Source organism: Macaca fascicularis, chromosome 6 (genome assembly GCF_037993035.2).
Source record: "Macaca fascicularis isolate 582-1 chromosome 6, T2T-MFA8v1.1".
NCBI lineage: Eukaryota > Metazoa > Chordata > Mammalia > Primates > Cercopithecidae > Macaca > Macaca fascicularis.
The window spans coordinates 44,232,731-44,253,532 of record NC_088380.1 but is presented as its reverse complement, the minus strand read 5'-3'; the positions used below and the strand labels follow the sequence as shown (position 1 = coordinate 44,253,532).

General features: G+C 40.0%; 1 pseudogene; it reads left to right on the top strand.

Moving 5' to 3' along the window:
• The first annotated feature begins 19,171 nt into the window (after positions 1-19,171).
• Positions 19,172-20,389, top strand: LOC102142759 (RNA-binding motif protein, X chromosome-like; annotated as a pseudogene).
• The last annotated feature ends 413 nt before the right edge of the window (positions 20,390-20,802 follow it).

The window sequence follows — 20,802 nt, the reverse complement described above, 5'->3', positions numbered from 1 at the left end:
CACAAAGATACTCCTTGAAAAGAGCAACTCCAAGACACATAATTGTCAGATTCATGGAAGTTGAAATGAAGGAAAAACTGTTCAGGGCAGCCAGAGAGAAAGGTCGGGTTACCCACAAAGGGAAGCCCATCAGACTAACAGTAGATTTCTTGGCAGAAACTCTACAAGCCAGAAGAGAGTGGGGGCCAATATTCAACATTCTTAAAGAAAAGAATTTTCAACCCAGAATTTCATATCAAGACAAACTAAGTTTCATAAGTGAAGGAGAAATAAAATCCTTTACAGATAAGCAAATGCTTAGAGATTTTGTCACCATCAGGCCTGCTTTACAAGAGACCCTGAAGGAAGCACTACACATGGAAAGGAACAACCGGTACCAGCCATTGCAAAAACATGCCAAAATGTAAAGACCACCGAGGCTAGGAAGAAACTGCATCAACTAACGAGCAAAATAATCAGTTAATATCATAATGGCAGGATCAAGTTCACACATAACAATATTAACCTTAAATGTAAATGGACTAAATGCTCCAATTAAAAGACACAGACTGGCAAACTGGACAAAGAGTCAAGACCCATCAGTCTGCTGTATTCAGGAGACCCATCTCACATGCAGAGACACACATAGGCTCAAAATAAAGGGATGGAGGAAGATCTACCAAGCAAATGGAAAACAAAAAAACGCAGGGGTTGCAATGCTAGTCTCTGATAAAACAGACTTTAAACCATCAAAGATCAAAAGAGACAAAGAAGGCCATTACATAATGGTAAAGGGATGAATTCAACAGGAAGAGCTAACTGTCCTAAATATATATGCACCCAATACAGGAGCACCCAGATTCATAAAGTAAGTCCTTAGAGACTTACAAAGAGACTTAGGCTCTCATACAATAATAATGGGAGACTTCAACACCCCACTCTCAACATTAGACAGATCAACGAGACAGAAAGTTAACAAGGATATCCAAGAATTGAACTCATCTCTGCAGCAAGCAGACCTAATAGACATCTACAGAACTCTCCACCCCAAATCAACAGAATATACATTCTTCTCAGCACCACATCACACTTATTCCAAAATTGACCACATAATTGGAAGTAAAGCACTCCTCAGCTAATGTACAAGAACAGAAATTATAACAAACAGTCTCTCAGACCACAGTGCAATCAAACTAGAACTCAGGACTAAGAAACTCAATCAAAATCGCTCAACTACATGGAAACTGAATAACCTGCTCCTGAATGACTACTGGGTACATAACAAAATGAAGGCAGAAATAAAGATGTTCTTTGAAACCAATGAGAACAAAGATACAACATACCAGAATCTCTGGGACACATTTAAAGCAGTGTGTAGAGGGAAATTTATAGCACTAAATGCCCACAAGAGAAACCTGGAAAGATCTAAAATTGACACTCTAACATCACAATTAAAAGAACTAGAAAAGCAAGAGGAAACACATTCAAAAGCTAGCAGAAGGCAAGTAATAACTAAGATCAGAGCAGAACTGAAGGAGATAGAGACACGAAAAATCCTCAAAAAAATCAATGAATCCAGGAGTTGGTTTTTTGAAAAGATCAACAAAATGGATAGACTGCTAGCAAGACTAATAAAGAAGAAAAGAGAGAAAAATCAAATAGATGCAATAAAAAATGATAAAGGGGATATCACAGCTGACCCCACAGAAATACAAACTACTACCAGAGAATACTATAAACACCTCTATGCAAATAAACTGGAAAATCTAGAAGAAATGGATAATTTCTGGACACTTACACTCTCCCAAGACTAAACCAGGAAGAAGCTGAATCCCTGAATAGACCAATAGCAGGCTCTGAAATTCAGGCAATAATTAATAGCCTACCAACCAAAAAAAGTACAGGATCAGATGGATTCACAGCTGAATTCTACCAGAGGTACAAGGAGGAGTTGGTACCATTCCCTCTGAAACTATTCCAATCAATAGAAAAAGAGGGAATCCTCCCTAACTCATTTTACAAGGGCAATATCATCCTGATACCAAAGTCTGGCAGAGACACAACAAAAAAAGAGAATTTTAGACCAATATCCTTTATGAACATCGATGCAAAAATCCTCAATAAAATACTGGCAAACCGAATCCAGCAGCCCATGAAAAAGCTTATCCACCATGATCAAGTTGGCTTCATCCCTGGGATGCAAGGCTGGTTCAACATACGCAAATCAATAAACGTAATCCAGCATATAAACAGAACCAAAGACAAAAACCACATGATTATCTCAATAGATACAGAAAAGGCCTTTGACAAAATTCAACAGCCCTTCGTGTTAAAAACTCTCAATAAATTCTGTATTGATGGAACATATCTCAAAATCATAAGAGCTATTTATGACAAACCCACAGCCAATATCATACTGAATAGGCAAAAACTGGAAGAATTCCCTTTGAAAACTGGCACAAGACAGGGATGCCCTCTCTCACCACTCCTATTCAACACAGTGTTGGAAGTTCTGGCTAGGGCAATTAGGCAAGAGAAAGAAATCAAGGGTATTCACTTAGGAAGAGAAGAAGTCAAATTGTCCCTGTTTGCAGATGACATGATTGTATATTTAGAAAACCCCATTGTCTCAGCCCAAAATCTCCTTAAGCTGATAAGCAACTTCAGCAAAGTCTCAGGATACAAAATTAATGTGCAAAAATCACAAGCATTCTTATACACCAGCAGCAGACAAAGAGAGATCCAAATCAGGAATGAACTTCCATTCACAATAGCTTCAAAGGGAATAAAATACCTAGGAATCCAACTTACAAGGGATGTAAAGGACCTCTTCAAGGAGAACTACAAACCACTGCTCAGTGAAATAAAAGAGGACAGAAACAAATGGAAGAACATACTATGCTCATGGATAGGAAGAATCAATATTGTGAAAATGGCCATACTGCCCAAGGTAATTTATAGATTCAATGCCATCCCCATCAAGCTACCAATGAGTTTCTTCACAGAATTGGAAAAAACTGCTTTAAAGTTCATATGGAACGAAAAAAGAGCCTGTATCTCCAAGACAAGCCTAAGACAAAAAACAAAGCTGGAGGCATCACGCTACCTGACTTCAAACTATACTACAAGGCTACAGTAACCAAAACAGCATGGGACTGGTACCAAAACAGAGATAAAGACCAATGGAACAGAGCAGAGTCCTCAGAAATAATACTACACATCTACAGCCATCTGATCTTTGATAAACCTTACAAAAAGAAGAAATGGGGAAAGGATTCCCTATTTAATAAATGGTGCTGGGATATTTGGCTAGCCATAAGTAGAAAGCTGAAACTGGATCATTTCCTTACTCCTTATACGAAAATTAATTCAAGATGGATTAGACACTTAAATGTTAGACCTAATACCATAAAGGGTTAGAAGAAAACCTAGGGAATACCATTCAGGACATAGGCATGGGCAAGGACTTCATGTCTAAAACACCAAAAGCAACGGCAACAAAAGCCAAAATTGACAAATGGGATCTAATTAAACTTAAGAGCTTCTGCACAGCAAAAGAAACTACCATCAGAGTGAACAGGCAACCTACAGAATGGGAGAAAATTGTTGCAATCTACTCATCTGACAAAGGGCTAATATCCAGAACCTACAAAGAACTCAAACAAATTTAGGAGAAAAAAACAAACAACCCCATCAAAAAGTGGGCAAAGGATATGAATATACATTTCTCAAAAGAGGACATTCATACAGCCAACAGTCACATAAGAAAATGCTCATCATCAGTCGCCCTCAGAGAAATACAAATCAAAACAACAATGAGATACCATCTCACACCAGTTAGAATGGCAATCATTAAAAAGTCAGGAAACAACAGGTGCTGGAGAGGATGTGGAGAAAGAGGAACACTTTTACACTGTTGGTGGGATTGTAAACTGGTTCAACCATTATGGAAAACAGTATGGTGATTCCTCAAGGATCTAGAACTAGATGTACCATATGACCCAGCCATCCCATTACTGGGTATATACCCAAAGGATTATAAATCATGCTGCTATAAAGACACATGCACACGTATGTTTATTGCGGCACTATTCACAATAGCAAAGACTTGGGATCAACCCAAATGTCCATCAGTGACAGACTGGATTAAGAAAATGTGGCACATATACACCATGGAATACTATGCAGCCATAAAAAAAGGATGAGTTTGTGTCCTTTGTAGGGTCATGGATGCAGCTGGAAACCATCATTCTCAGCAAACTATTGCAAGAACAGAAAACCAAACACCGCATGTTCTCACTCATAGGTGGGAATTGAACAATGAGATCGCTTGGACTAAAGTCTTAACTCATTTCAGCATTTACTTAAAGTCCATAGTCCAAAGTCTTATCTGAGACAAGGCAAGTCCCTTCTGCCTGTGAGCCTGTAAAATCAAAAGCAAGTAAGTTACTTCCTAGATACAATGAGGGTATAGGCATTCGGTAAATACACCCATTCCAAATGGGAGAAATCAGTCAAAACAAAGGGGCTATAGGTCCCATGCAATTCCAAAATCCAATAGGACAGTCATAAAACCTTAAAGTTCCAAAATAGTCTCCTTTGACTCCATGTCTTACATCCGGGTCATGCTGATGCAGGAGGTGGGCTCCCACATCCTTGGACAGCTCTGTCCCAGTGGCTTTTCAGGTTACAGCCCCAGTCCTGGCTGTTTTCATGGGCTGGCATTGAGTGTCTATGGCTTTTCCAGGTGCATGGTGCAAGTTGTTGATTGATCTACCATTCTGGGTTCTGGAGGACTGTGGCCCTCTTCTCACAGCTCCACTAGGCAGTGCCCCAGTAGGGACTCTGTGTGGGACCTCCAACCCCACATTTCCTTTCCTCACTGCCCTAGCAAAGGTTCTCCATGAGGGTTCTACCCCTGCAGCAAACTTCTATATGCATATCCAGGCGTTTCCATACATCTTCTGAAATGTAGGTGGAGGTTCCCAAACCTCAATTATTGACTTCTGTGTACCTGAAGGCTCAACACCATGTAGAAGCTGCCAAGGCTTGAGGCTGGCACCCACCAAAGCCACTGCCTGAGCTGTACTTTGGCCCCTTTTCGCCATCCCTATGCATGAGCATGGACTTTTCTCCATTTGTTTGTGTCCTCTCTAATTTCTTTGGGCAGTGGTCTCAAAGTTCTCCTTGAAGAGGTCCTTCACTTCCCTTGTTACCTCTATTCCTAGGTATTTTATTCTCTTTATAATAATTATGAATGGGAGTTCATTCATGATTTGGCTCTCTGCTTGCCTGTTGTTGATGTATAGGAATGCTAGCAATTTTTGCACCTTGATTTTATATCCGGAGACTTAGCTGAAGTTGCTTATCAGTTTAAGAAGCATTTGGGCTGAGATGATGGAATTTTCTAGTTATAGGATCATGTTATCTGCAAATAAAGATAATTTGACTTCCTCCCTTTCTATTTGAATACTCTTTATTTCTTTCTGTTGCCTGATTTTCCTGGCCAGAACTTGCAATACTATGTTGAATAGGAGTGGTGAAAGAGGTCATCGTTGTCTTGTGCTGGTTTTCAAGGGGAATGCTTCCAGCTTTTGCCTATTCAGTATGATATTGGCTGTGAGTTTTTCATAGCACTTTGAGGCATGTTCCTTCAATACCTAGTTTATTGAGAGTTTTATTTATTTGAGACAGAGTCTCCCTTTGTTGCCCAGACTGGAGTGCAGTGGCATGATCTCGGCTCACTGCAACCTCTGCCTCCTGGGTTGAAGCGATTCTCCTGCCTCAGCCTCCTGAGTAGCTGACACTACAGGTGCCTGCCACCATGCCTGGCTAATTTTTGTATTGTTAGTAGACACGGGGTTTCACCATATTGGCCAGTCTGGTCTCAAACTCCTAACCTTGTGATCTGCCTGCCTACGCCTCCCAAAGTGCTGGGATTACAGGTGTGAGCCACCATGTCCAGCTGTTTATTGGGAGTTTTTAACATAAAGGGATGTTGAATTTTATCAAAAGTCTTTTCTGCATCTACTGAGATAATCATGTGTTTTCGTCTTTATTTCTGTTTATGTGATGAATCACATTTATTGATTTGCATATGTTGAACCAACCTTGCATCCCGGGAATGAGGTCAACTAGATCAAGGTGGGTAAGGCTTTTTATGTGATGCTGGATTCAGTTTGCAAATATTTTGTTGAGGAGTTTGGCATTGAAGTTCATCAAGATGACTGGCCTGAAGTTTTCTTTTTTTGTTGTGTCTCTGCCAGGTTTTGGTATCAGAATATGCTGGCCTCATAGAGTGAGTTAGTGGGGAGTCTCTCCCTTTCAACTTTTTTGGACTAGTTTCATTAGAAATGGTACCAGCTCTTCTTTGTACCTCTGGTAGAATTCAGCTGTGAATGTCTGCTACTGGGCTTATTTTGGTTGGTAGACCATATATTACTATTTCAGAACTTGTAATTGTTGTGTTCAGGGATTCAATTTCTTCCTGCTTCAGTCCTGGGCTGTGTATGTGTCCAGGAATTTATCCACATCTTTTAGATTTTCTAGTTTATGTGCTCTGTCAAAAAAATGACAGAGCTTGCCATTCTCTATCTTTTAATTTGGGCATTTAGCCCATTTACATTTAAGATTAGTATTGTAGTGTGAATTTGATGCTGCCATCATAATGCTAGCTGGTTATTTTGTAGCATACTGTTTATAGTATTTTCTGATGATTATATTATAGTATTCTCTGATGATTATATTTCTGTGTGGTCAGCGGTAACATGTTCTTTATAATTTCTGATTGCGTTTAATGCATTCTTCTCTCTTTTCTTTATTAGTCTAGCTAGCAGTCTATCTACTTTATTAATTTTTTTAAAAAACTAGCTCCTGGATTCATTGATTCTTTGAAGGGTTTTTAATGGCCTAAATGGCAGTGGGTATTTACTGCTATGGGTCTCTTGAATACAGCATACTGATGGGTCTATCTCTCTCAGTTCTGCTCTGATCTTGGTTATTTTCTGTCTTCTGCTAGCTTTGGGGTTTGTTTGCTCTTGGTTCTCTAGTTCTTTTAGTTGTGATGTTAGCTTGTTAACTTGAGATCTTTCCAGCTTTTTGATGTGGGTATTTACTGCTATGGATTTCCCTGTTAACACTGCTTTAGTTGTGACTGAGATTCTGGTATGTTTTCTCTTTGTTCTCTTTAGTTTCAAAGACCTTCTTGATTTCTGCCTTAATTTTATTGTTTACCCAAGAGTCATTCAGGGACAGGTTGTTCAATTTCCCTGTAATTGTGTGGTTTTGAGTGAATTTCTCAATCTTGAGTTCTAGTTTGATTGCATTGTGGTCTGAGACACTGTTGTTATGATTTCACTTCCTTTGCCCTTGATGAGGAGTGTTTTACTTCCTATTATGTGATCAGTTTTAGAGTAAGTGCCATGTGGTGGGGAGAAGAAGAGTTCCATAGATATCTATCAGTTTCACTTGATCGGTTCAGGTCCTAAATATCTTTGTTAATTTTCTGTCATGATGAAATGTGTAATATTATCAGTGGGGTATTAAAGTCTCCCAGTATTATTGTGTGGAAGTCTAAGTTTCTTTGTAGGTCTCTAAGCACTTGCTTTATGAATCTGGGTGCTGCTGTATTGAGTGTATCTATATTTAGCATGGTTACCTCTTCTTGTTGAATTGAATCCTTTACAATTATGTAATGCCCTTCTCTCTCTTTTTTGATCTTTGCTGGTTTAAAGTCTGTCAGAAACTAGAATTGCAACCCATTATTTTTTGTTTTTCCATTTGCTTGGTAATCTTTCCTCCATCTTTTTATTTTGAGCCAATGTGTGTACATGAGATGGGTCTCTTGAATACAGCATACTGATGGGTCTAGGCTCTTTATTCAGCTTGCCATTCTCTGTCTTTTAATTTGGGCATTTAGCGAATTTACATTTAAGGTTAGTATTGTTATGTGTGAATTTGATGCTGCTGTTGTAATGCTAACTGGTTATTTTGTAGTCATGTTTATGTGGTTGCTTCATAGTATCACTGGTATATGTACTTCATTGTGTTTTTGTAGTGTCTGGTAACTGCTTTTTCTTTCCATATTTAGTGCTTCCTTCAGGAGCTCTTGCAAGGCAGGCCTGGTGGTGAAGAATTCCTCAGCATTTGCTTGTCCTTCCCTTATGAAGCTTATTTTGGCTGGATCTGAATTTCTGGGTTGGAAATTCTTTTCTTTAAGAATGCTGGATATTGGCCCCCAGTGTTTTTCTGGCTTGTAGGGTTTCCACTGAGAGGTCCACTCTTAGTCCGAGGGCTTTCCTTTGTAGGTAATCTGGCCTTTCTCTCTGGCTGTCTTTAACATTTTTTCTTTCATCTGGACCTTGGATGTGATTATGATGATTATGTGTCTTGGAGTTGATCTTCTTATGAAGTATCTTACTAGGGTTCTCTGCAGTTCCTGAATTTGAACATTGGCCTGTCTTGCTAGGTTGGGGAAGTCCTCCTGGATGATAATCTTAAGTATTTTTTTCCAACTTGATTCCATTCTCCCTTTCTCTTTCAGGTACCCCAATCAGTCCTGGGTTCAGTCTCTGTACATAATCCCATATTTCTTGGAGGTTTTGTTCATTAATTTTTTTTTAATTGAGACAGAGTCTTTCCCTGTGGCCCAGGCTGGAGGGCAATGGTGTGATCTTGGCTCACTGCAACCTCCATCTCTTGGGTTCAAGCAATTTTCCTGCCCCAACCTCCCAAGTAACTGGGATTACAAGCATATGCCACAACACCCAGCTAATTTTTTGTATCCTTAGTAGAGATGGGGTTTCACCACATTGTCCAGGCTGGTCTCAAACTCCTGACCTTGTGATCTGCGTGCCTCAGCCTCCCAAAAGTGCTGGGATTATAGGTGTGAGCCACCGTGCCCGGCCTTTTGTTCTTTTTTCTCTATTCTTCTTTGTCTTATTTTAGAAAGGTGGTTTTCAAGCTCTGAAATTCTTTTCTCTACTTGTTCTATTATGCTATTGATACTTGATACTTTTGATACTATTGATACTTCATGATTGCATTATGAAACTCTCATGTTGTGTTTTTCACCTCTCTCAGATCAGTTGTTCCTCTCTAAACTGGCTATTCTGGCTGTCAGCTCCTATATTGTTTTATCATGATTCTTAACTTCTTTGCATTGGGATATGACATGCTCCTTTAGCTCAGTGAAGTCTGTTTTTACCCACCTTCTGAAGCCTACTTATTTCAGTTTGGCCATCTGAGCCTCAGCCCAGTTCTGTGCCCTTGCTGGAGAGGTATTGTGGTAATTTGGAGGAAAAGAGGCATTCTGGCTTTTTTAGTGTTCAGCATTTTTGCATTGAATGTTTCTCATCTTTATGGACTTATCTGCTTTCGATCTTTGATGTTGCAGACCTTTGAATGAGGTTTTTATGGGGTCTTTTTTAATCATGCTGTTGTTGTTGTTGATGTTGCTTTCTTTTTGTTTGTTTTTCCTTTAACCATCAGACCACTCTTCCTTAAGGCTGCAGCAGTTTGCTGGGGGTTTATTCCAGAAACAAGTTGCCTCACTTTTTCCTGTACCTGGAGGTATCAGCAATGAAGCCTGAGAAAAAGCCAAGATGGCAGCCAGCTCCTTCCTCTGGAAGTTCCATCCCTGGGGGAACTGACCTGTTGCTGGCCTGAATGTGCCTGTAAGAGGTGGCTCCAGAATTTCTGTTGCATTCTTTAGTATATCAATTTCATTTTTGAATTCCAGAATTTCTGCTTGTTTAGAGGTCTCATCCAGGTAGGAGGAAAGGGATCAGGTACCCACTTAAAGAAACAATCTGGCTGCTTTTTGGTAGAGCAGGTGTACTGTGTTGAGGGGGAACCTTTCTCATTAGGACTATGAATTCTCCAAACTCGGCAGGTTGGAACAGCTAATTCAACCAAACTAAAGAGATGGTGGCCATCCCTCCCCCCAGGAATTAGGTCTCATCTCAGGCAGACCCTAGCCTGTTGTTGTTAGCTGGCTGGAATTCCAAGCCAGTGGGTCTTAACTTGTGAGTTGACATGGAAGTGGGGCCTGAAGAACAACGCTTGCCTCCCTGGATTCAGCTCACTTCCTAGGGATACGTACAAATAGATCTCTTGTCTTGCCAGGGATCCTGAGGCAGGAATTTGTAACAATCCTGGGTCTCTGTGTGTGCCAGGGTAGTGCTCTACCCTGGCACACACAGCTCTTGTATCAGACCCAAGGCCCTGGTGGCATGCACTCATGAGGGCATCTGATCCACAGGTTGCAAAGATCTGTGGTATAAGCTGGTTTTCTGGGTGGGGTCTCACAATCACTCACCACTTCTCTTGGCTGGGGATGGGAGTTCCTTTGACTCCATGCTGCTTCTGGCTGGGCAATTGCCCCATCCTGCTTTTCTTCATTTTCTGTGGGTCGAGTTGTTTGCCTAGTCAGTCCCAGTGTGAGAACTTGGATATTTCAGTTGAAGGTGCTTAATTCACTCACCCCTTTCATTCCCCTTTGTGAGTGCCACAGACCGCAGCTGCTTCTAATTGGCCATCTTAGCCCCTTCAGATTTGCCCTTTTGAGGCTATTTCGTAGATCCTGTAAGCATGCTTCATTGATTTTTAGCCTTTTTTCCTTTGTCTCCTCTGACTTTGTATTTTCAAATAGCCTGTCTTCAAACTCACTAATTCTTGTTTTTGTTTTTTTTTGTTGTTGTTGTTGTTGTTGTTGTTGTTGTTGTTTTTTGGCTTGATCAATTCTGCGTTAAGAGACTCTTAACACTTCGTGTACTCTTCCATATGTCAATTTTAGTTTTGAGCTCCAGAATTTCTGTTGCATTCTTTAGTATGTCAATTGCATTTTTGAACTCCAGAATTTCTGCTTGATATTTAAATATTATTTCAGTCTCTGTATTACAGTTATCTGATATAATCCTGAGTTCTTTCTCTGTGTTGTCTTGAACTTCATTAAGGGCCCCTCAGCACAGGTATTTTGAATTCTCTGTCTGAAAGGTCACATATTTTTGCTTCTCCAGGATTGCTCTCTGGTCCATTTTTAGTTCATTGGGTAAGGTCATGTTTTCCTGGATGGTTTTGAGGTTTACAGCAGTTCATCAGTGTCTGGTCATTGAAGAGTTAGGTATTTATTGTAGTCTTTGCCATCTGGGCTGTTTCTACCCATCCATTTTGAGAAGGCTTTCCAAGTATTTGACGGGACTTGGGTATTGTAATCTATGTCTTTGGTCACTATAGCCATATCTATATTCGGGAGCATGTCAAGCCCAATAATGCTGTGGCTCTTGTAGACTCACAGAGGTACCACCTTGGTAGTCTTGGTTAAGTTCTGGGAGAATCCCCTGAATTATTAGACAGAGACTCCCTTAGTTCTCTTCCCTTAGTTTCTCCCAAACAAATGGAGTCTCTCTCTTTGTGCTGAGCTGCCCTGAGCTGGAGTAGGGGTGATGCAAGCTCCCTTGTGACCATCACCACTGGGACTGTGCTGTGTCACATTCAGTGCCAGCACATCACTGGGTCTCACCTAAGGCTCATAGTAACCACTGTCTGGCTGCCACCTATATTCATGCAAGACCCAAGAATTCTACAATCAGCAGATGGCAAATTCAGGCATGCCCATGCCTCTTTCCTTCCCTTTAGGACAGTAAGTTCCTCTTGGCCCTAAGCAGGTCTAGAGATACCATCTGGGAACCAGAACCTGGATTTGGAAACCTCAGGAATCTATGGGTGCTCTGTTCCACTGTGGCTTAGCTGGGACTCAAGCTAAAAGGAAAATTCCTTCCTACTTTTTCTTCCTCTTCCCTCAAGCAGAGGAGTCTCTCTCCATGGCCCACCACCACCTGAGCCAGTGATAAGTACTTATTGGCTATTGCTGATGTTCACTCAAGGCCCAAGGGCTCTTTAGTCAGCTTATGGTGAATGCTGCAAGGTTTGGGTCTCTACCTTCAGGGAAGTGGGATCCTCTGTGACTCAAGGCAGGTCCTGAAATGCCATTTAGGAATCAATGCCTGGGAAGAGGACTCCAAGAGTCTGCCTGGTGCTCTACCCCACTGTGGCCAAACTGGTACCCAAGTTGCAAGACAAAGTACCCTTACTCTTTCTTCTCCTTTCCTTGAGTAAAAGGAGTTTCTCTTCATAGCCACCATAGCTGGGAATGTACTAGGTCACACGTTAAGCCAACATGGCACTAGGTCTCACCCAGAGCCTGCAGCGAGTACTGCCTGCCTATTGCCAGAGCCCAAGGGCTTTATAGTTAGTAGATGATAAATTTTGCCAGGACTGGGTCCTTCATTCAAGGCAGCAGGTTCCCTTCTGGCCCTGGGTGTGTCTAGAAATGTCTGGGAGCTAGGACCTGGAATGAGGGCCTCATGACACTGCCTCCTGCCCTGTTCTACTATGGCTGAGATGGTATCAAAGTTACATCACAAAGTTCTCTTTACTTTCCCCTCTCCTCTCTTCAAGGAAGAAGTGTTTCTGTGAGCTGTACTGCCTGGCATTGGGGGATGGGTGATATAAGTACTTTCTTGGCTGCTGCAGCTGGCGTTTCACTAGGTCACATGCACTTCATCTCCACTGATCTGAGCCCAACACTGCAGCAGGACTTGCCCAGGATTTGCAGTCCTTGTGGTCTAGACTGACTTTCAAGTTTAGTTTGGACCTTAGAGCACTTTAGCCAATGGTGATGGAACTTGCTGGAACTCAGGTTCTGACTGTTGGGATGGGTAACTCCTCTCTGGCTAGGGCTGGTCTAAATGCTACCTCTGTGGGTACTGGCTTAGTTCTACCTAGTGTTGCTTTCTAGTGACAGAGCAGCACTGAGTTCCAATGCAAAATTCCACAGTCACTGTGCTTTCCCTCCTCCAAGTGCACAGATTCTCTGTGCCATGCGACTCTTGTTGGGAGATGGGGGAAAGGTGGTGTCAGGAATTGAAGACTGTCTTTTCTACTTCAGTGTTTCTTTCCTTCATACAGTGTTAATAGCAGGTACTGTAATCACTCGCCTGATTTTTGGTTCTTGTGAAGGTTCTTTTTTGTGTGGAGACTGGTTCAGTTTGGTGTTCCTGCAGGGGAATGGTTGCTGGAGACTTCTATTTGACTGTCTTGCTCCATCTCCCCTTTTCTTCTCTGATTACTCTTGCTGGTACTTCCAGTACTATATGGATTAGAAGTTGTGAGAGTGGGCACCTGCTTTGTACTGGATCTTCGTGGAAAGGCATTTAGCTTTTCACCACTGGTTATAATGTTAGCTGTGTGTTTTTCATAAATGGCATTTATCATATTGAGGGACTTTCCTTCTGTAACTAAACCATTGAAAATGTTTATCAAGAAAAGATGTACTTTGTTGAGTGCTTTTCCTATATTAATTAAGAAGATCGTTTGTTTTTCTCTCTTATTTTGTCAATATGATGTGTCACATTGACTGATGTGCATATGATGAACCAGCCCTGCATGCCAGGGATAAATCCCACTTGATCATGATGTACAATATTTTTAATGTGTTGTTGAGTTGAGTTTGTGAATATTTATTGAAGATTTTTGCATGAATATTCATCACATTAATCATAGATATTTTATAGTTTTCTTTTTAGAAATTTTTGACATAACTTTATTGTGGGAGAGAATATGCAAATTGACTCTTTAAGTTTTTTATTGATACATATTAAATATACATAATTTGGGGTACATATAATAATTTGATGCATTCATATAATCAAATCAGGGTAATTGTGATATCTAACACCTTAAATATCTCTTCTTTACATCAGGAATGTTAGAATTATTCTTTTATTTTGAAATGTACAATCAATTAATGTTAACTATAGTTTCCCTACTGATCTATCAAACACCAGGTCTTATTTCTTCTACCTAGTATATATTTGTGTACATTAACCAATCTGTCTTCATCCTCCCCCAACCTTCATAATTTTCTGTTCTTGTAATGTCTTTGCCTGTTTTAAATTTCAAAATAATGCTGGCTTCATAGAATGTATATGTAACTATTACCTTGAGCTCTTTTTTTTTTTTTTTTTTTTTTTTGGAAGTTTAGGAAGTAAGGTATTAATTATTTGAATGTTTAGTAGAATTCAGCCATGAAGCCATCTGGGACTAGGCTTTTCTTTGTTGGGAGTTTTTTTTTGTTTGTTTTAATTATTTCTCCAATCTCTTTATTTTTGATTGGTCTGTTAAGACTTCATATTTCTTTCTGGTTCAATCTTTTTTTATTATTATACTTTAAGTTCTAGGGTACATGTGTACAACGTGCAGGTTTGTTACATATGTATACATGTGCCATGTGGGTGTGCTGCACCCATTAACTCGTCATTTACATTAGGTATATCTCCTAATGCAATCCCTCCCCCCTCCCGCCTCCCCACGACAGGACCTGGTGTGTGATGTTCCCCTTCCTGTGTCCAAGTGATCTCATTGCTCATTCCCCACCTATGAGTGAGAACATGCGGTATTTGGTTTCCTGTTCCTGCAATAGTTTGCTGAGAATGATGGCTTCCACCTGCATCCATGTCCCTACAAAGAACACAAACTCGTCCTTTTTTATAGCTGCATAGTATTCCATGGTGTATATGTGCCACATTTTCTTAATCCAGTCTGTCACTGATGGACATTTGGGTTGATTCCAAGTCTTTGCTATTGTGAATAGTGTCACAATAAACATATGTGTGTGCATGTGTCTTTATAGCAGCATGACTTATAATCCTTTGGGTATATACCCAGTAATGGGATGGCTGGGTCAAATGGTATTTCTAGTTCTAGATCCTTGAGGAATCGCCACACTGTCTTCCACAATGGTTGAACTAGTTTACAGTCCCACCAACAGTGTGAAAGTGTTCCTATTTCTCCACATCCTCTCCAGCACCTGCTGTTTCATGACATTTTAATGATTGCCATTCTAACTGGTATGAGATGGTATCTCATTGTGGTTTTGATTTGCATTTCTCTGATGGCTACTGATGATGAGCATTTTCTCATGTGTCTGTTGGCTGTATGAATGTCTTCTTTTGAGAAATGTCTGTTCATATGCTTTGCCCGCTTTTTGATGGGGTTGTTTGTTTTTTTCTTGTAAATTTGTTTGAGTTCTTTGTAGGTTCTGGATATTAGCCCTTTGTCAGATGAGTAGATTGCAACAATTTTCTCCCATTCTGTAGATTGCCTGTTCACTCTGATGGTAGTTTCTTTTGCTGTACAGAAGCTCTTTAGTTTAATTATATCCCATTTGTCAAATATGGCTTTTGTTGCCATTGCTTTTCGTGTTTTAGACATGAATTCCTTGCCAATGCCTATGTCCTGAATGGTATTCCCTAGGTTTTCTTCTAGGGTTTTTATGGTATTAGGTCTAACATTTAAGTCTCTAATCCATCTTGAATTAATTTTCGTATAAGGAGTAAGGAAATGATCCAGTTTCAGCTTTCTACTTATGGCTAGCCAATTTTCTTAGCACCATTTATTAAATAGGGAATTGTTTCCCCATTTCTTGTTTTTGTAAGGTTTGTCAAAGATTAGATGGCTGTAGATGTGTGTTATTATTTCTGAGGACTCTGTTCTGTTCCATTGGTCTATATCTCTGTTTTGGTACCAGTCCCATGCTGTTTTGGTTACTGTAGCCTTGTTGTATAGTTTGAAGTCAGGTATTGTGATGCCTCCAGCTTTGTTCTTTTGTCTTAGGATTGTCTTGGCTATGCAGGCTCTTTTTTTTTGGTTCCATATGAACTTCAAAGCATTTTTTTCCAATTCTGTGAAGAAAGTCATTGGTAGCTTGATGGTGATGGCATTGAATCTCTAAATTACCTTGAGCAGTATGGCCATTTTCACAATATTGATTCTTCCTATCCATGAGCATGGTATGTTCTTCCATTTGTTTGTGTCTTTTTTTTTTTTTTTTTTTTTTTTGAGACAGAGAACAATATTCTGTCACTGTATGATTCTTGCTCCAGAAGCTTCGTCTCAGAGGTGTACCCAACCATGTGAGGTGTGAGGTGTCAGTCTGCACCTAGTTGGGGATGTCTCCCAGTTAGGCTACTCAGGGGTCAGGGACCCACTTGAGCAGGCAGTCTGTCCATTCTCAGAGCTCAACCTCCATGCTGAGAGATACACTGCTCTCTTCAAAACTATCAGACAGGGGCATTGACATCTGCCGAGGTTTCTGCTGCTTTTTGTTTAGCTATGTCCTGTCCCCAGAGGAGGAGTCTACAGAGGCTGGCTGGCCTCCTTGAGCTGTGTTGGGCTCCACCCAATTCGAGCTTCCAGGTGGCTTTGTTTACCTACTTAAGCCTCAGCAATGGTGCTTACCTCTCCCCCAGCCTTGCTGCCACCTTGCAGTTAGATCTCAGACTGCTGTGCTAGCAATGAGGGAGGCCCCGTGGGTGTGGGACCCTCCGGGCCAGGTGTGGGATATAATCTCCTGGTGTGCTGTTTGCTAAGACCCTTGGTAAAGTGCAGTATTAGAGTGGGAGTTACCCGATTTTCCAAGTGTTGTGTATCTCAAATTCCTTTGGATAGGAAAAGGAATTCCCTTCCCCCTTGCACTTCCCAGGTGAGGTGATGCCTTGCCCTGCTTCAGGTCTCACTGGTCAGGCTGCACCTGTGGACGAGCCCCAACTGTCCGACACACCCCAGTGAGATGAACCTGGTACCTCAGTTGAAAATGCAGGAATTGCCTGTCTTCTGTGTCACTCACGCTGGGAGCTGGAGGCTGGAGCTGTTCCTATTCGGCCATCTTGGTTCAATCTTGATAGGTTTTTTTGTGTGTGAATTTTACCATTTCCTCTAGCTTATTCAATTTGTTGACATATAATTGTTCATAATAGTTCCTTATGGTCCTTTTTATTTCTGAGGCATCTGTTGTAATGTTTCTACTTTCATTTTTTATTTTCTTGATTTGTCTTCTCTTTTATTCTTAGTCTAGCTAAGACTTTGTGGTTTCTTTTTTTCAAAACACCCCAGTTTTATTGATAATTTCTATGGTTTTTACATTTTCTTTGTTTTATTTCTGTTCTAGTCTTTTTTATTTGCTTCATTCTAATAACTTTGGGGTTTTTTTTGTTTTTTTTTTTTTCATTCACTGAAGCATTACATCAGGTTGATTTTGGGGATGGTTCTTCTTTTTTAATGCGAGCTTTTATTGCTATAAAGTTCCCTCTTAGAACTGCTTTTCTGTATCCCATAGGCTTTGGTAAGTTGTATTTCTGTTGCCATTTGTGCCAAGACATTTTAAAATTCCCTTTATGATTTCTTCTATAATGCATTGGTTGTCCAGGAGTATATTGTTTAATTTTTCCATATTTGCAAATTTTTCAAGATTCTTCCTGCTATTAATTTATGGTTTCATGTCATTGTGATTGGAAATTATATTAGATATAATTTCAATCTTCTCAAATTTGTTAATACTTGTTTTGCAGCGATCATATGGTCTATCCTAAAAAATGTTGCATTAGACACTAGAACAGAATGTGTCTCATGTTGCTTTTGGATGGAAAGTTCTGTAGATGTCTGTTAGGTCCTTTTGTTCTACCATGCAATTTGGAAAAAACTCTGAGAAAAAACTTGAAAAACAAGTCTTCTGAAAAAAGGTCTGAAAATGATTGCTGTTTGGCTTTTATTAAATTTATAAGTAACTGTAGGGGGAAATAACATCTGTACCATGTGGAGTTCTCTTTAAGAACATGTAACACTCCTGGCTCTTAAGAACATGGTGTCTTTTCATTTGTTCTATGTGATTTTCAGAGAATTTTATAATTTTTCTCACATAGGTTTTGGACGTTTCTTCTAACCTGCTTTAAAAGTATTCTTTGGAGTTTTGCTGTTTTGATAAGGCAGAAAATATTTCTTATTGGTTTCCTCATAAGTAGAAAATCTGAGTTTTTGCTCAATCATATACTGGCTATCATACCCTAGACTACCCACAAAACTGTGATCAAATTTTCCCTTTTAGAATAAAGAGAGTAGACCTTGTCTGAGATCTTAGACTGTGGGATGAGAGGAATTACACAATGCAAGTTAGTGAGATAATATTATTCAATTCATCATTGTTAGTTCATGTATTTTATAAACAAATTTTGTTTAACATTTTCCTCTCCTAAAGCACACAATCTTTTTTTGAGTTCCCATCTCATATTACATTGCAAAAACAAATTATCAATAGTACAGAATGTTCTGAAAAGTTGCTATAAAATAATATTAGATACAATAGGAAAATTGAGTGCATGTATTCTTAATTACATACAATCAAATGTATATACAACATAAACCCAGCTTAATTTTGTTTGGAGAAATTGGAGGAAATGAAATTGTATAAAAATTAACCACCAATTACAAGGCTTATAAATGAGTTTTCCTCTGAAATAAAACCACTTTCTGGAACAGATTTTAAAATTAGCAATATAAGTGGAATTATCATAGGCAAATAGTTGTTGTTTAACCTAAATCATTGACATTAACCATTAATATTTTCAGTTTTTTCAAATACACACTTTACTCTTCAAGCTAAGTTTTGTCAAAGTGTTAGATAAGCTTTAAAACAGAAAATAGCAGTTACTTTTTGTTATTTCCTTTTTCAATTGAAAATTTTACAAGTAGCTTTTTTAGTTAAAAAGAGAAGAGTTGCAGAAAAGATTTTGTTTTCCTTTCCACACTGTCAGATATGTGTGACGTCATAGGGCAGCATAGTCATGGTTATAATAATGGACTGTAGCGTCAAAGTGCTAGGGTTCAAATCCTGACTCTGCTGTCCTCTAGTTCTGTGACTTAAATAAGTCATTTACCAAATAGATCATAGCTCTGACCTTATAGAGTTGATGTGAAGATTAAATGAGATAGTATTTTAAATGATTAGAGTGATGTTTGGCAAATAGTAAGCTATATAATTCTCTGATAAATTAAAAAGAAAAACTATGGACTCTACAGCATCTTGTCAGCATCTTGACTCAGATGAAGTTAAGTTAAAATAAATACCAAAGTTGCACAGTAGAGATAGTGGCTTCACGGTTCGGTCCTTGGACCCGGCAGCCGCCACTGGTGCTGAGCTGCTAGGAACCCTGTGTCAGCGAGCTCCTTGGAGCTTGAACCCATTGTCACTCCTGCGACTCACTGGCAAAATAAATAAATAAATAAATAATTTTTAAAAGTTTGAAGCAGATCATCCAGGAAAGCTCTTCTTTAGTGGTCTTAATACAGAAACAAATGAGAAAGCTCTTGAAGCAGTATTTGGCAAATATGGACGAATAGTGGAAGTACTCTTGATGAAAGACCCGGAAACCAACAAATCAGGAGGATTTGCTTTTGTCACCTTTGAAGCCCAGCAGATGCTAAGGATGCAGCCAGAGACATGAATGGAAAGTCATTAGATGGAAAAGCCATCAAGGTGGAACAAGTCACCAAACCATCATTTGAAAGTGGTAGACGTGGACCGCCTCCACCTCCAAGAAGTAGAGGCCCTCCAAGAGGTCTTAGAGGTGGAAGACGAGGAAGTGGAGGAACCAGGGGACCTCCCTCACGGGGAGGACACATGGATGACAATGAATATTAGATGAATTTTAACATGAGTTCTTCTAGGGGACCACTCCCAGTAAAAAGAGGACCACCACCAAAAAATGAGGGTCCTCCTCCCAAGAGATCTGCACTTTCAAGACCAGTTAGCAGTAGCAGTGGAAAGGGAGGAAGAGCTCCTGTATCACATGGAAGAGACAGTTAGGGAGGTCCACTTGGAAGGGAACCATTGCCCTCTAGTAGAGATGTTTATTTGTCCCCAAGAGATGATGGGTATTCTACTAAAGACAGCTATTCAAGCAGAGATTACCCAAGTTCTCGTGATACTAGAGATTATGCACCACCACCACGAGATTATACTTACCGTGATTAGGGTCATTCCAGTTCACGTGATGACTATCTATCAAGAGGCTATAGCGATAGAGATGGATATGGTCGTGATCGTGACTATTCAGATCATCCAAGTGGAGTTTCCTACAGAGATGCATATGAGAGTTATGGTAACTCACGTAGTGCTCTACCTACACGAGGGCCCCCGCCATCTTATGGTGGAAGCAGTCCCTATGATGATTACAGCAGCTCACGGGATGGATATGGTGGAAGTTGAGACAGTCACTCAAGCAGCCGAAGTGATGTCTACTCAAGTGGTCGTGATCGGGTTGGTAGACAAGAAAGAGGGCTTCACTCTTCTATGGAAAGGGGGTGCCCTCCTCCACGTGATTCCTACAGGAGTTCAAGCTGCGGAGCACCAAGAGATGGTGGCCTTGGAGGAAGCTGATCTGATAGAGGGGGAGGCAGAAGCAGATACTAGAAACAGACAAAACTTTGGACCAAAATCCCAGTTCAAAGAAACAAAAAGTGGAAACTATTCTGTCATAACTACCCAAGGACTACTAAAAGGAAAAATTGTGTTACATTTTTTTTTAATTTCCTGTTAAGTTCCCCTCCATAATTTTTACGTTCTTGTGAGACAAAAAGTAAAACATGTTTAATTTTATTTGATTTTATGACATTGCTTTTCAACAAGCAAATGTTAAATGTGTTAAGACTTGTACTAGTGTTGTAACTTTCCAAGTAAAAGTATCCGTAAAGGCCACTTCCTATCTGATTTTTCCCAGTAGATGGGGCAAGCAATTCTAAGATCTTCCACAAAACACTTAGCCATCTAAAATGGAGAGATGAATCATTCTACCTATACAAACAAGCTAGTTATTAGAGGGTGGATGGGGTATGCTACTCATAAGATTTCTGGGTGTCTTCCAACTGAAATCTCAATGTTCTCAGTATGAAAAAACCTGAAATCACATGCCTATGTAAGGAAAGTGCTAT